The 13,693-nt window shown below is 51.5% G+C and overlaps 1 protein-coding gene across 1 annotated transcript in view; it reads left to right on the top strand.

The window, feature by feature from the left end:
* The first annotated feature begins 1,749 nt into the window (after positions 1 to 1,749).
* The window catches only part of PTP4A3 (protein tyrosine phosphatase 4A3), a 54,281-nt gene continuing 42,337 nt past the window's right edge, over positions 1,750 to 13,693 (top strand). The window contains exon 1 of the mRNA XM_030444346.1: positions 1,750 to 1,896. The gene's annotated coding sequence lies outside the window, so the exon portion shown is untranslated. The remainder of the gene's footprint in view (positions 1,897 to 13,693) is intronic.

The raw sequence follows: 13,693 nt of genomic DNA, 5'->3' as shown, positions 1-13,693 counted from the left end.
TCCTTCTCCTTCTCCTTCTCCTTCTCCTTCTCCTTCTCCTTCTCCTTCTCCTTCTCTTCCTCTTCCTTCTTCTTCTCCTCTGCCTCCTTCTTCTTTCTTCCTTCTCCTCCTCCTCTTCTCCTTCTCCTTCTCCTTCTCCTTCTCCTTCTCCTTCTCCTTCTCCTTCTCCTTCTCCTTCTCCTTCTCCTTCTCCTTCTCTTCCTCTTCCTTCTTCTTCTCCTCTGCCTCCTTCTTCTTTCTCCCTTCTCCTCCTCCCCTTTTCCTTCTCCTTCTCCTTCTCCTTCTCCTTCTCCTTCTCCTTCTCCTTCTCCTTCTCCTTCTCCTTCTCCTTCTCCTTCTCCTTCTCCTTCTCCTTCTCCTTCTCCTTCTCCTTCTCCTTCTCCTTCTCCTTCTCCTTCTCCTTCTCCTTCTCTTTCTCTTATTTTTTGTTTGTCTTGGGTTTGATCTTCTTCTTCCTCCTCGTCCTCCTTCTTTCTTCCTCCTCATCCTCCTCCTCTTCTCCTCCTTCTTCTTCTCCTTTTCTTCTTTCTCTTACTTTCGTTTTTCTTGGGTTTGTTCTTCTTGTTCTCCTCCTCTTCCTTCTTCTTCTCCACCTCCTTCTTCTTTCTTCTTCCTCCTCATCTTTTCCTACTCCTCCTTCTCCTTCTCTTCTTTCTCTTATTTTTGTTCTTGTTGGGTTTGTTCTTCTTCTTTATCTTCCTCTTCCTTCTTCTTTTCCTTCTCCTCCTCCTTCTTTCTTCTCCTTTCAGCGCTACAGGCTGGGCACAGAGTGGCTGAGAGCAGCCAGGCAGAAAGGGACCTGGGAGTCTGGATTGACAGGAAGCTGAACATGAGCCAGCAGTGTGCCCAGGTGGCCAAGAAGGCCAATGGCATCCTGGCCTGGATCAGGAACAGCGTGGCCAGCAGGTCCAGGGAAGGGATTCTGCCCCTGTACTCAGCCCTGGTGAGGCCACAGCTTGAGTCCTGTGTCCAGTTCTGGGCCCCTCAGCTCAGGAAGGAGATTGAGGTCCTGGAGCAGGTCCAAAGGAGGGCAACCAGGCTGGTGAAGGGACTCGAGCACAGACCCTATGAGGAGAGGCTGAGGGAGCTGGGGGTGTTCAGGCTGGAGAAGAGGAGGCTCAGGGGAGACCTCATCACTCTCTACAACTCCCTGAAAGGAGGTTGGAGCCAGGGGGGGTTGGTCTCTTTTCCCAGGCAACTCTCAGCAAGACAAGAGGGCATGGACTTAAGTTGTGCCAGGGGAGGTTTAGGTTGGATATTAGAAAGAATTTCTTTACCGAGAGGGTGATCAGACATTGGAATGGGCTGCCCAGGGAAGTAGTGGATTCTGCATCCCTGGAGATATTTCAAAAGAGACTGGATGTGGCACTCAGTGCCATGGGCTGGGAACTGCAGCAGTAGTGGATCAAGGGTTGGACTCGATGATCTCTGAGGTCCCTTCCAATCCAGCCAATTCTATGATTCTATGATTCTTCCTCCTCCTCGTTTCCTTCCTCCTCATCCCCTTTCCCTTTTTCCTCCACCTCCCATTCCCATTCCCATTCCCACCCCCATCCCTTTCCCCCCTCCCTTAGCCCCGCCCACCCACCCTTTAGCCCCGCCCCTCCCCGCATGTCCCCGCCCACTCTTCCACCACCAAGCCACGCCTTCTCCTATAGCCACGCCCCTTCCCCCCTCCCCACCGCGGACCTTCCTTCCCATTGGCTGCCGGCCCCCCACGTGACTCCGGGCGGGTCTGGGTGTGGGCGGGGCCGGGGCGGGCAGCAGCGCGCGGTGCATGTGCGGGTGGGGGCGGCCGGCGGGGCTGGAGCCGTGCGGGGCTGGAGCCGAACGGACCGGACCGGACCGGATCAGATTAGACCGGACCGGGGCGGTAGGATCGGAGCCGCCGAGCAGGTTAGTGCGGCAGGACCGGTTTATTAGGAGCGGGGGTCCGGGGAAGGGGGGGTGAGGCGGCGGCACGTGGAGCCGCCCCCGCAACAATGCGGCCCCGGGGAAGAAGCGGGGGCTGCATCGGGCGGGGAGGATGGGAGTGGGGGGCGATCCCACCCGCACCCCTTCTATCTGTTTAGGGCCGGGAAGGGGGTGGGGGGGGATGGCGGCGGGGGGAAGGTTGCGATGGCGGCGGAGGGGAGGGCGGGCGCGGGGCGATCGTGGCGTGCGGGGGAGGCCGCGCAGGGCGATGCCCCCGGAAACGCCCGGGGGATGCAGGGGGTGGGGAGAGCGGGCGGAGGGTTCGGGGTTTGATAACACCGGTGAGTCCACGGGGTGGGGGGCGTGCGGGGGGTAAGAACCCCCGCGGCTGCTGTGCGGGGGACGTTGCGGGGGCTGCGCGGTGCGGTCATCCCGGTGGTTGTAGGGCGGGGGGGGGCTGCTCGGTGCTGTAGCCCCCGTAGGTGAAGGGGGTGAGGGGGCTGCATGGGGGGCTGTGCACGGTGCATTCGCCCCGGTAGCTGCGGTCGGGGGGGCTGCAGGGTGCGGGAGTCCCGGTAGCTGCGGGGAGCATCCGGGGGGTGCAGGGATGCAATAACCCCAATAACTGCTGGGGGGGTTTTTGGGGGGCTGCAGGGTGCCGTGGTCCCGGTAGCTGCGAGGAACATCCGAGGGGGGATGCAATAACCCCAGTAATTGTCGGGGGGTTTTTTGGGGGGCGCTGCACGGTGCAGGAGCCCCGGTAGCTGCGGGGAGCATCCGGGGGGATGCAGGGATGCAATAGCCCCAATAACTGAGGAGGGATTTTGGGGGGGGCTGCAGGGTGCAGTGGTCCTGGTAGCTGCGGGGAACATCCGGGGGGAGGATTCAGGGATGCAATAACCCCAGTAACTGCTGGGTTTTTTTTTGGGAGGGGCTGCAGGGGGCAGTGGTCCCGGTAGCTGCGAAGAGCATCCGAGGGGGGTGGATGCAGGGATGCAATAACCCCAGTATCTGCCGGGGGGATTTTGGGGGGGCTGCACGGTGCAGGAGCCCCGGTAGCTGCGGGGAGCATGCGGGATGCAATAGCCCCAATAACTGAGGAGGGATTTTTGGGGGGGCTGCAGGGTGCAGTGGTCCTGGTAGCTGTGAGGGGCATCCGGGGAGGAGGGGGGGGATAGAGGGATGCAATAACCCCAGTAACTGCCGGGGGGATTTGGGGGGGGCTGCAGGGTGCAGGAGCCCCCGGTAGCTGCATGACGGGGGGTGAGGGGGTGTACGGTGCAATAACCCCGGGGAGGGGGCAGGGTTCTGGGGGGCTATATGGTGCTGTAGCCCTCCGAAGATGCATGGGGGGGATCGGGCATGGTGCAGTATCCCCGGTAGCTCTCGGGAGCGTCAGGCACAGCCCCGCATTAACCCCGGGAGCAGCAGTGAAGAACACGGCAGCCGTACCGGGGTGGGGAGGGGGTCACCCCTATGGGGAGGCCATATGGGAAGGTACCACAGCCACCCACCCCTCCGGGGGCTTTGCAGGGTCTCCAGCATCTGCTGTGCTGCACCCTGGGTGCCATGCAGGGTGCATGAGCATTTTCAGGCTCCAGAAAGGTTCTCAGCCCCCACCCCAGGGGACAGGGGACACACACACATCCTCTGTGCTGTCCCATCCTAAAATCCCAATGGATGTTTCCCACTTCTTTTGCAAGAAAGCAGTGTCCACAGCCTTTCTTGGCCCATATTTGAGCATTTTTCCTGTAAGCTGATGAGCCCTTTAGTGGCCTGGCTGCAGTTTGGGGCATTTGGGAGGCTGCTGGATATTGTTGCAGGTTTTGTTGCAGGAAGACATCCAGTGCAATGCCTTTCCCTGCCGAAGGTGAGGTGGATTTTGCCTGCAACTGGAATTACTAATCCGTGCAATTAGCTGGAATCTGGGAAGTTTGTGCTGCTGCCAACTTCCAGTTAATTCAGTCACAGCTTCGCCTTTCTGCTCGGAGGAGCCGAAATGTAAACGGAGCAACCCAGTGTCTGGGTTGGTTTTTATGGGCATCCTTCTTGCTAAAGGAAGAACAGCAAGAATACAGAGCTTTAATGAAGTTGTGATTTTGTTAAAAGCAGTGGGAAAAGTGAGTGGTGTGGATAAAGGGGGCTGTTGGGTTGGTTTTTATGTGTATCCTTCTTGCTAAAGGAGGATCAGGAAGAATACAGAGCTTTAATGAAGTTGTGATTTTGTTAAAAGCAGTAGGAAAAGAGTGGTGTGGATAAAAGGGGCTGTTGGGGTGTTTGTGTAATAAATATCATCATTCTCCCTGTCCTGTTGTCAGCTGGATTTAAATTCCCCTGTTAGGGTGACAGGTAATTTTCTGGTTATTATTATTATTATTGCTAAGAGTCTATGTTGAAAATGCTACAGGTGGATTTAAAGCTGGAGGCTTTTTACACCTAACCACCACTCTGCACCAATATTTATACACATCCAGCAACTTAATAGTGTGTGGCCATCAGGCTTCTGAGTAAACTCTCCAGTCTCAGCTGCTTTGGGGGGATGTCAGATCCGAGGAGCAGCCGCCAGATTTGACACGTGGGCAAAGTGGAGGAAGAGACTTTTAACCTTTGGTAAATGCTCCAACCTGCTACTCATTCCTTTGGGAAACTGATACGACTTCTGGTAATTTCAGGAGGCTGAAAATAAGCCCTGCCCGCTCTGCTTGTGGAGAGTGCTGCTTGCAGAAGCAAAAAGCTTTTATTACAGCTATTTTAGTTGGGTTTTTTTTTTTTTTTAATGTGTGTCTTGATAGCTCAAAAATCACCTCCCCAGCTTCCAGTCGAAGGTGGTCCCCAATAAAAAGCATTCTCTGGGATTGACCTCCTAAGTGCATTTCTTTGATTTGATGGCACAAGTGCCTGTAGATATGTTAAAAAAAAAAGAAAAAAACCCAACAAACTAAACCCAGCATTCCGGCACCTTTCCAGCATAATCATCCCCTGCAAGCGATGGAAATCAGTGGCTTCAAATCCAACAGCACTTGATATTTAAAATAGCAAACAGTAAACACTGGCTCCTATCAATAACTTTAATTATGGTTGGGATTTTGTCAGAAATAGGCGCGTGTTGCCACAGGGAAATAAAAGTTTAGCATCCAGACGGGCTCAGCGGGGTGGTTGCATCTTTGGCCGTGGCGTCATGAGCTTTTATAGCATGAATTAAAATAAGTAGAGTTTTAGCCACATAGCGTGGTGTTGTGTAAGAAAATGGCAACACTTTGGGCTGAGATCAGGTGGTTTCTGGGCACCACGTGCCGTGGCGTGGTGGGGGATATTTCCTCAGCTTTGGATGGGGAAAACAAGTTTTATCCTCCCCCCCCCCCTACACTTTTCAACCATAAAATGAAGTTTAGAGGAAACTTTGTGTGTGCCACTTATAGTAAAAACAAAAGTCAACACCCACAGAAGCTTTTTTTATGGTCATTTACAGAAAAAGAAAGTGCTGGTCCAGGGGTGGGTGTTCCAAACCTGGAAAATGTCCTGCACCTTTTGCCATCTTTTCTTATCCCCTCTGATCTTTATTTTTTTTATTCCAAAATTCAGGGAGGGAAGCAGCACCCCTCAGTCCATTCGATGTTAATTTTTGCCAAGTTATGCCACTTACTGAACATGAGAAGGGACTGGATTCCTGTGGCAAGCAGCCCTTAAAATTTCAACAGCTCTACCTATAAATACAGTTGCCCTGAAAGGCAATCTGGCTTTAAAAAAAAAAAAAAACACACAAGACACTCTTTTTTTAGTCTCACTGTATCTGCCTGACTTTAGTGCAATGCAGTGCACCTCTGGCTGGGCAGTGAAGGAGAGGCAGTGGGGAGCATTAAGTCTCTTAATTCCTCTTGATAATTTTTGTGAAGAATGGCTGCAAACAGAGGGAAAATAAAATAATTTTCCTGGTAGGAGGCAGGATGATGAGGCTGATGACATGCAGCCATATGAGTTTTGCAGAGGGACCTCTGCTGATGGCTTTGGCCCTGGTGAGTTCCCCAGGAGCTGTCGCATCGTGGGGCAATGAGGGAGGAAGGAGCCTGAAGCATCACTTGGGTGTGCAGCAACATCCCGAGTGATAATTAAAGGGGAAAAAAAATTATTAATTAAATAAATTTTAAAAAAAGCTGGCTGCCACCTCACCTGGGAGGTGTCTGGGCTCACCTGGCTGCTCTCTGATGCAACCTCGGGGTGCTCAGGGGCTGATTTTGGGCATGCCCAGGGTTGCCCAGGGACAGGCTGGCCCCAGAACAGCGTGTTCTTCTGGGTGCTCCTCCCCATCTATGGGACCCCCCAGCAGCCCCACATGATGCAAGGGGCTGATTGCCGTGGTGCACATCCCAGTGAAGAAGACACCACTGCCCTCAGGGCTGGGATTTAGCTGGAAAATCTAAAAGCAGGGAGGTTTTGCAGCTTGGCAATGCTTTTCAGCACGCTCTACACTTGCAGGGCAGAAATCCACCTCCGTAGCCAGAGCATCTTCAGCATCAAGCCCTGGGTCACCTTGCTGTGCCAAAACCTGTTTCAGGATGGGCTCAGGAGTGCTGGGAAGAGGGTGGGAGCAGGGCAGGAGGTCTGGAGGAGAGGAATTGCTGTGTGTGCATTTCAGTGAAGTGCTGAGCCCGGGCTGCAGACAGGCTCCGCACGTGACCGTCTGAATTTCAGACCACTGCTGGACCACTTTGCCAACAGCCTCACACGGCTCATCATCAGCTGCAATATCACTTCTTTTCTCTCTTTTTTTTTTTTTTTTCTTCCCCACCCCTTTTTTTTATTCTTTCCCTTTTTTCCTCCCTGCCTGATTTCCACGCAGAAGCACGGAGGGTGGCTGCAGCTGCACAGGGTCTGTATCCAAACGCTTTCCTGGAAGGTTTTGTTGTGGTGTTGTTTTGGTTTTTTTTTTGCATGTGTTTTTTTAATATCTTAAAAAATATTTTCACTGCAAGTCTCCCCTATCTGGGCTGTTTGGATGTCAGGTTTAGTTTCCCATGACATCAAGCTATCAGAGGAGGAGGTTGGGGGGGGGGAAAGGAGGGGCTGACTGCTCTTTTAGCTGCGGCTCTCTCTGCAGCGGTATCGTAGCCAATCGATGGGAAATGTGTTCCCTCTCAGCTTTGCCAGAGTTCTCGGCGATTTCCTCTTTTACGTCACTGCAGTTAATAAGATGTTTAACTTGGGAGCTGGGGGCAATGTGGTGTGGTTGCATGTTGCAAGGAAGAGGAGGAGGGGGGTAGATGATGGGCTCCCGCACAGGCTTGTGCTGGGGGAGATGGTATCGATGCAACCTTCAGGCTGGGGAGGACAGCTGGGTTTGGAGTCAAACCATTGCCTTTCACCCTCAGTGAACTTGACCTGGCTGCATCTTTTTTTTTTATTATTTTATTACAGCAGTTATTATTTTTCATAGACTCGTCGAATGGTTTGGGTTGGAAGGGAACTTAAAGAACATGGAGTTCCAAGCCCCCTGCATAGGCAGGGACACCTCCCACTAAACCAGGTTGCTCAAATCCTTTCAAATTTCCTTCTACTGCTGGAAAAGCAACTCGGTCCTCTGTATCTGCTGCATTGCTAGAGTTAAGGGTGCACCCCTTGATCTTTTTTTAACCAGACTGTACTTGCCCTGCTCGACTTTGACTTTTTTTTTTTTTCTTTCTTTCTTTATTTTTGGCTCTCAAAGTATTACCCAAGACCACTTGATGGTTTTTTTTAGGAGGTAACAACTCAGGTTTGGTGCCTGCAGAGCCAGGAGGGTTGTTGACTGCGTTGTTCCAAGTCACCAGTTGATTTTTAGAGTTAAATAAAGTGTTACCCCTTGTACACGCCTTGACCAGAAATAGCGTCCAGCCCTGCCAGGGTTTGCAAGGCCAGCTTGTCAAGAGCTGGCGAGTTGGTCAATAAATGCTCTGAGCAGCACCCTTGGGAGTTTTGCACTGAAATGGAAACGCCTGTGTCCTTCAGCCCTTCTGTCCTTGCCAAGTTGTTTTCTTCCCCTCTCCCCACTCCTCCAACCTGCTGCTCAAACCCTTCTCCTTTCTGCTGTGTTTTTCCACGGGTGTCTTCAGAGCGTGACAGCGGGGAGAAGAAAGCTGGAGTGGGGCCATGGGCACCAAAACCTGGGGGCCTGATGTCTGTCAGCCCAACCTTTGCCTCTGGCTTTGAGGTCCCCTTGGCTCCAGGTGACTTGGTGGCTCCTGGGAGTGCAGGTGCATTCACATCCATCAGCACAGGGCACAGGGATGCCTCTGCCCATCACCAGACCCATCCCATCTGCCTGTACCTCATCCAGGGCTACTATCTCATTTTTAGGATTTGAGTCACAGAGTCCAGCTAGGGTGACCAAGATGTCCCCATGTACACATTGAAGGGCTCCATAATCTTCTCAGAACAAGGGAATATGGGGCTTTTGCAAGAGGAACAACTGGTGGTGGCATCTGACGGTCTTCAAGCAGGATCTGCTGAGGCTTGGCTGCAAACTTCCTGTAGGTGATTTTGCTCAGCAACCCTTTATTTATTTATTTTCAGAAGAAAATGCTTCTGAAAAAAAACAACATGCCAGCAGCACGTTGGGATGTTGGCTTGTATTTTTTTCTGGAGGCTCACAGCTCTCCTTGTCCTCCAAGGAAGAAGCAACCCAATTGGGTGCCATTTCCAGCCCTCATGGGAACAGGGTCTTAAAAAAATAACCCTACCACATCCCACCTAAGCAATCTCACGCCTTCGTTGCTGGATGTGGGAGGTAATTTGTTTTTTTTCTTGCTTCTGCCCTGCTCAGCAGCCCTTTCTGTGCTGCCCCAGCAACCTGGGGCAAGGAGAAATTTGGGTGCAAGTCCAGGCAGTCCCTGCTCAGGCTGGGCAGCCACCCCGGGGCCCCCTTGATGTGAATGGGGTCAGCAGCTGGGAAATTGCAGAGCAAAAGTGCCTCCCTGGTAATTCCCAGCTGCTGTTAAAGCAGCTTTAAAATAAATTCCCTCAGAGAGCAATTCCAAGTATTTGAGGGTTTGAACTTTTCTGGAGAAGGGTTTGGGAGCTGCTGACTACCATGCTGCACCCTGGCACAGGGGGGAAAAGCACTGAGAGAATTGTCCTGATTTCCCAACCTCTAAAAAACCCATTTTGGTTCTATGCAGTCTGTTTATTTACTATCTGAGTGTGCAGCACCATGATCAGGAGCAGAGCATTGCAAAGCTTGCATTAAATTGGGAATACAGATTGCTGAGCAGTGGCCTGGACTTGGTGACCATCACCGTGGTGTCCTACCTGGCCACCAATGCTCACCAGGAGGGGTACAGCCTGGCCAGGCACCCCTCACCCCACGTTCCTCTGCTGTTTCTGCTTGGTAACGTGGGCACAACAGAAAATAAACTTTGCAGCATGCCTTGTTCTCCCAGAGCCCCTGAAGCTTGCTTTAGAAAAAAAAAATATTTGGAGCAATGTGGTATTTTTTTTTAATTTTTTTTTTTTCCTTTTTTTTTTTTTTTTTTCCTCATGCTCATGAAAATTCTCATACCAAACCAGTAACCTCCGGTTCACCCAGTTCATGATTTTTTAAGGTGGTGTGAAGGGGCATTTAAGGGCAGATTGGTCCAGGCCAACTTCCCAGCCTTTCTGTTCCCTCCTCTCCTGCACCCCATCAGTGCCAAATTCCAGCTTAGTGGCAGAAAAACAGAGATTCTGGTTAAAAAACAGGAAAATCTCTCTCATCCCCACTTCACCACCCTGAAAGGCTCTGGATGTCCCTGTGCTACTTCTCTCTGGGGTGATGCATCCCAAGGGGTGCCACCTGCTGGGCACAGGGATGTCCCCATGAGGCTGGGGACCCCAAGCTGGGGACAGCCAGGCTTTTCCTTGCAGGGACAGAGCTGGGCACCTGCCAAATTTCCCTCTCTGGGGCCCTGCCACCAGTGGAAGTGCAGCCAGGCTGAAGGGTGGTGATTAAACCCGTGATCCGGGTCACCTCCTGCCCCTCTCAGTGCCCCATATGATAGGGATGCTCCAAAAGAAGCATGGCCAGCAAGTTTGGGGGGGGAGAGTGGGGTGGTTCAGCCCCTCTGCTCCACTTTTGTGATCACAAGAAGGATATGAAATCCAAAGGAGATGATGAGAGGGCTGGAGCATCTTTCCTATGAGAATGGGCTGAGTTGGGGTTGTTCAGCATGGGGAAGGAAAAAGTTCTGGGGAGACCTGAGAGCACCTTCCAGTCCCTGAAGGGGCTACAGAAAAACTGGGGAATGACTTTTTATGAGGGCATGGAATGATAGGATGAGGGGAAGGGTTTCAAACTGAAAGAGGGGAGATTTAAATGAGAGATTGGGAAGAAATTCTTTCCTGTGAGGTTGGTGAGACACTGGCACAGAGAAGCTGTGGATGCACCATGCCTGGAAGTGTTCAAGGCCAGGTTGGATGGGGCTTGGAGCAACCTGGTCTTGGTGGAGATGTCACTGCCTATGCTAAGGGAGTTGGAAATAGATGATTTTTAGGGTTCCTTCCAACCCAACCCAATCTGTGAATCTACAATTCTGATAATAGGGTTGCATCCAGGCAGGGAGATGGCACCTCTGTGTGCATGATCAATGGGGCTGGGAATGAACTGAGCCCATCTGGGATAAAACCACCCTTGAAAGCTCTGGCACCAGGGGATTCTTTTCCCCACACCCTTCATTGCTGTGGCTCAGCCTCTCCCAGCTCAGACTGATTTTGTTTTGGGGCTGTCCTTTGCTTTGGCAGCTTCTTAATTAATTTTCTATCATGCATGTAATTTTAAAAATATTTTTTTCTGCATGAACATGGTGGAGCTCTTTCCTGAGGTGGGAGAAAGCCTTTCTTGGATCTTAAGCACCGGTAGAGAACCTGCAGGTTTGCTGTTGATGGGACAGCAATGAGTGCAGTCCCAGCCCAAAGTCACATCCCCCAGACCACACACTTAGTTCTCTTGGGGTTTTTTTTTCCTCCAACACGAATCCCTCCAGCCCCTTAGGCTATTTTGTTGTTGTTGTTGTTGCTCCTCTCTGAATTCCTTCTAATTTGCGGGCTTCCTGCCAGGATACAACAGGCTATAAAAAGGGGACTTGTTCTTCAAGCTTCCCTCTGGTACAGAGATCTGCTCAAATAGCAACATGCTTGATGAGTAGCTCTGATTCCTCTTGTGATTACTGAAATGTTCATAGGGTGCTTGAGCTTCAACAAGCCAGGTTGAAATTCAGAAAGGGCCCTGAGCCCAAAGCCCAGCTGGTGTGTAAGCTCCTGTCAGCTGGAAAAAAAGCTGAGCCTTTTTTTTTTTCTTTTTCTTTCAATCCCCATACTGCTTCCCTCTCTCCAAAACCAAGTGGATGTGGTTTGCATCCCTCCTTACCCCACTGGTCCAGCTGCTGAGCAGGAGAACCTCATCCTGCTGAAGCCCCAGATCCACCACTGATTTTTGGCTGGTCTGAAGGCTGGTCTCTTCTCTTTCCCTTGCTGTTCCAGGCAGACACGATGCAAAACTCCCTGCTGGGTTCCTTCTTAAAACTAATGAGCCGTTTGACCCTGGCAAGTCCTCCGGGAAAGCCTTGCTGCTCACATGGATACAAATTGCTCTTGTTTCCAGCTTAAATTTATTTGTGGATGACTCCTACCCATTTGGCCTTAGTTCTTCTTGTACTCACACTGGCTTTTCACTCCGATGGCTTTTTTCCCTGCTGTAGTATTTATCCTTTGCTGGGCTGTACTGAGTGCTCCTGGTTGGGAATGGGTTGGAGGGGATGTAAGGGCATCTTGGCTTCCCCATCCCTGGGGTAGAGGTGGCCCCAGCAGTTTGCATCTGCAGCTCCTCCTCCCACTGACAGGAAAATCCACCCTGCTGCCACTTGACATCCTCACCAGGGATGGTCCCAACATGCAAGAAGGACAGACTGACCATCTTCCCTGCTGACAAAGGCTCTTGGGTTTGAAGCTGTCACCTAATTTCATTACCACTCTGCTCTTCCACAATGCAGAAGCAAAATTAGTGGAGGGCTGGGGTGTGGGGTTTTTTCGTAATTATAGAATCACAGAATGGGTTGGGTTGGAAGGAACCCTAAGGATCATTCAGTTCCAACCCATCTGCATGGGCAGGGACACTTCTCACTAGATCTGGTTGTCCCAAGGCCCATCCAGTCTGGCCTTGAGCACTTCCATGGATGAGGCATCCTCAGCTTCCCTGGGCAGCCTGTCCAAGTGTCTTGCCACCCTCACACAAAATATTTTTTTCCTAATATCTAATCTAAGTCTCCACTTTTCCAGTTTAAAGCCATTACCCCTCATCCTATCACTCCATGCCCTTGTAAAAAATCCTCCCCACAGCTTTTCTGTAGTTCTTCAGGGACTGGAAGGTGCCCCAAGGTCTCCCTGGAGTTTTCTCTTCTCCAGGCTCAACAACCCCAATTCTCTCAACCTGTTCCCATGGAAGAGGTGCTCCAGCCCTCTGATCATCTTCTTCATGGACCTCCTCTGGACCTGCTCCAGCAGCTCCATCATCTCCTGTTGTGTCCTAGCTGTAGCCTTCAGTAACCCCCCTTCCCTCTGCTTTCTCTTGCCCATCTCAAGTGGCAGCACAACCCCTCACACTCAGAGCTCTGTTAAGCTCATGCTCATCTCAGCCCTGATCTTCTGCAGCAGAAATTTCCTGGGCATGGCTGTGCCAGGCACTTTCCTCAAAGGCTGAACTGGATTTACACCACTTTAATTCATCAGAGCAAAATATGCACATGAATCCTCATGAGTTGTCCCCTTTTGGGTGTGTTGGATCATCTGGGATGCAAAACATCTTAATTAAAACCTTATCCAAGGGGATGTGAGGCTTTGTGCAGGAGACCCTGCAAAACTCTGTGCTCACAGGGATGGCTGGGAACCTTCTCTGGGGGAGGAACACACCTTGGTGAGGTGTTTGCTTTCCTCCCAGGGGTGGTAATATCCCACCTTGGGGGTCTCATCTCCCCCATTCATTCTTTTCCCTGCCACATCCAACCTCTTTGCTCTGGGTGTTCTTCCCAGGCAGGTGCCTTTTTGCATGTTCCTTGGGAGCTCTCTGCTCATACCTGGTGGTGCTGAGATGCTGGTTTGCCCATCCTGACATGGAGCCCTGCTTTCTCCTTGGCAGGTGGAGCTCAGCTGGTACCTTTGTTGGAAAGAGATGCTCCAAGGGCCATCACTCAGCAGCCCCTTATTTCCTCCAAGTTTTCCTTTAGTTAGGAACCTGTGTTCATTTTTATTTTGTTCCCATCCTGCCTAATCTGAAGTATATCAGCGTGTCCTCTTTTGAGGCAGGATTTTGCCTTCTCCTTCAGTGTCCTTCCATCATGCTGCTCCTTCATTAAACCGTATGTAAATTGGCATCATCGAGGAGGAGCTGGGCTCTGAGGTTATTAGCAGGATTATTCTCATCTCTCAGGCTTTTCAGCAAAGCTGCCTGGATGCTGTAACACACTTCCCCTGAACACTCCTCTCTGCTGTCAGGAAGAGCAATGCTAAATCCAGTGCTGAGGATCAGCAGCAGATTCCTGGGAGGAAACCAGCAGAGCCCATCACATCTTTACACTTCTAAGTGATTTTTGGCCCCAAGCTCTTCTTCTCCAGGCCGTGGTTCTTTAGTCCATCATGTCAGGCATTACCTTGCCTCCCAAATCTTTTCCAGGCATCCCCTGGGCTCCTTTGCATCCCCTGCTTGTTGGTGGTGTCTCTGTGTTTGCTTTTCATCACGTTTTCTCGCTTCCCAAATCAGCATCCACAGCTTCCAGCACTC

This window comes from Calypte anna, chromosome 2 (assembly GCF_003957555.1).
Source record: "Calypte anna isolate BGI_N300 chromosome 2, bCalAnn1_v1.p, whole genome shotgun sequence".
Classification (NCBI taxonomy): domain Eukaryota; kingdom Metazoa; phylum Chordata; class Aves; order Apodiformes; family Trochilidae; genus Calypte; species Calypte anna.
Note: the sequence above shows the minus strand (reverse complement) of the source record. Positions and strands in the feature narration are given on the sequence as shown.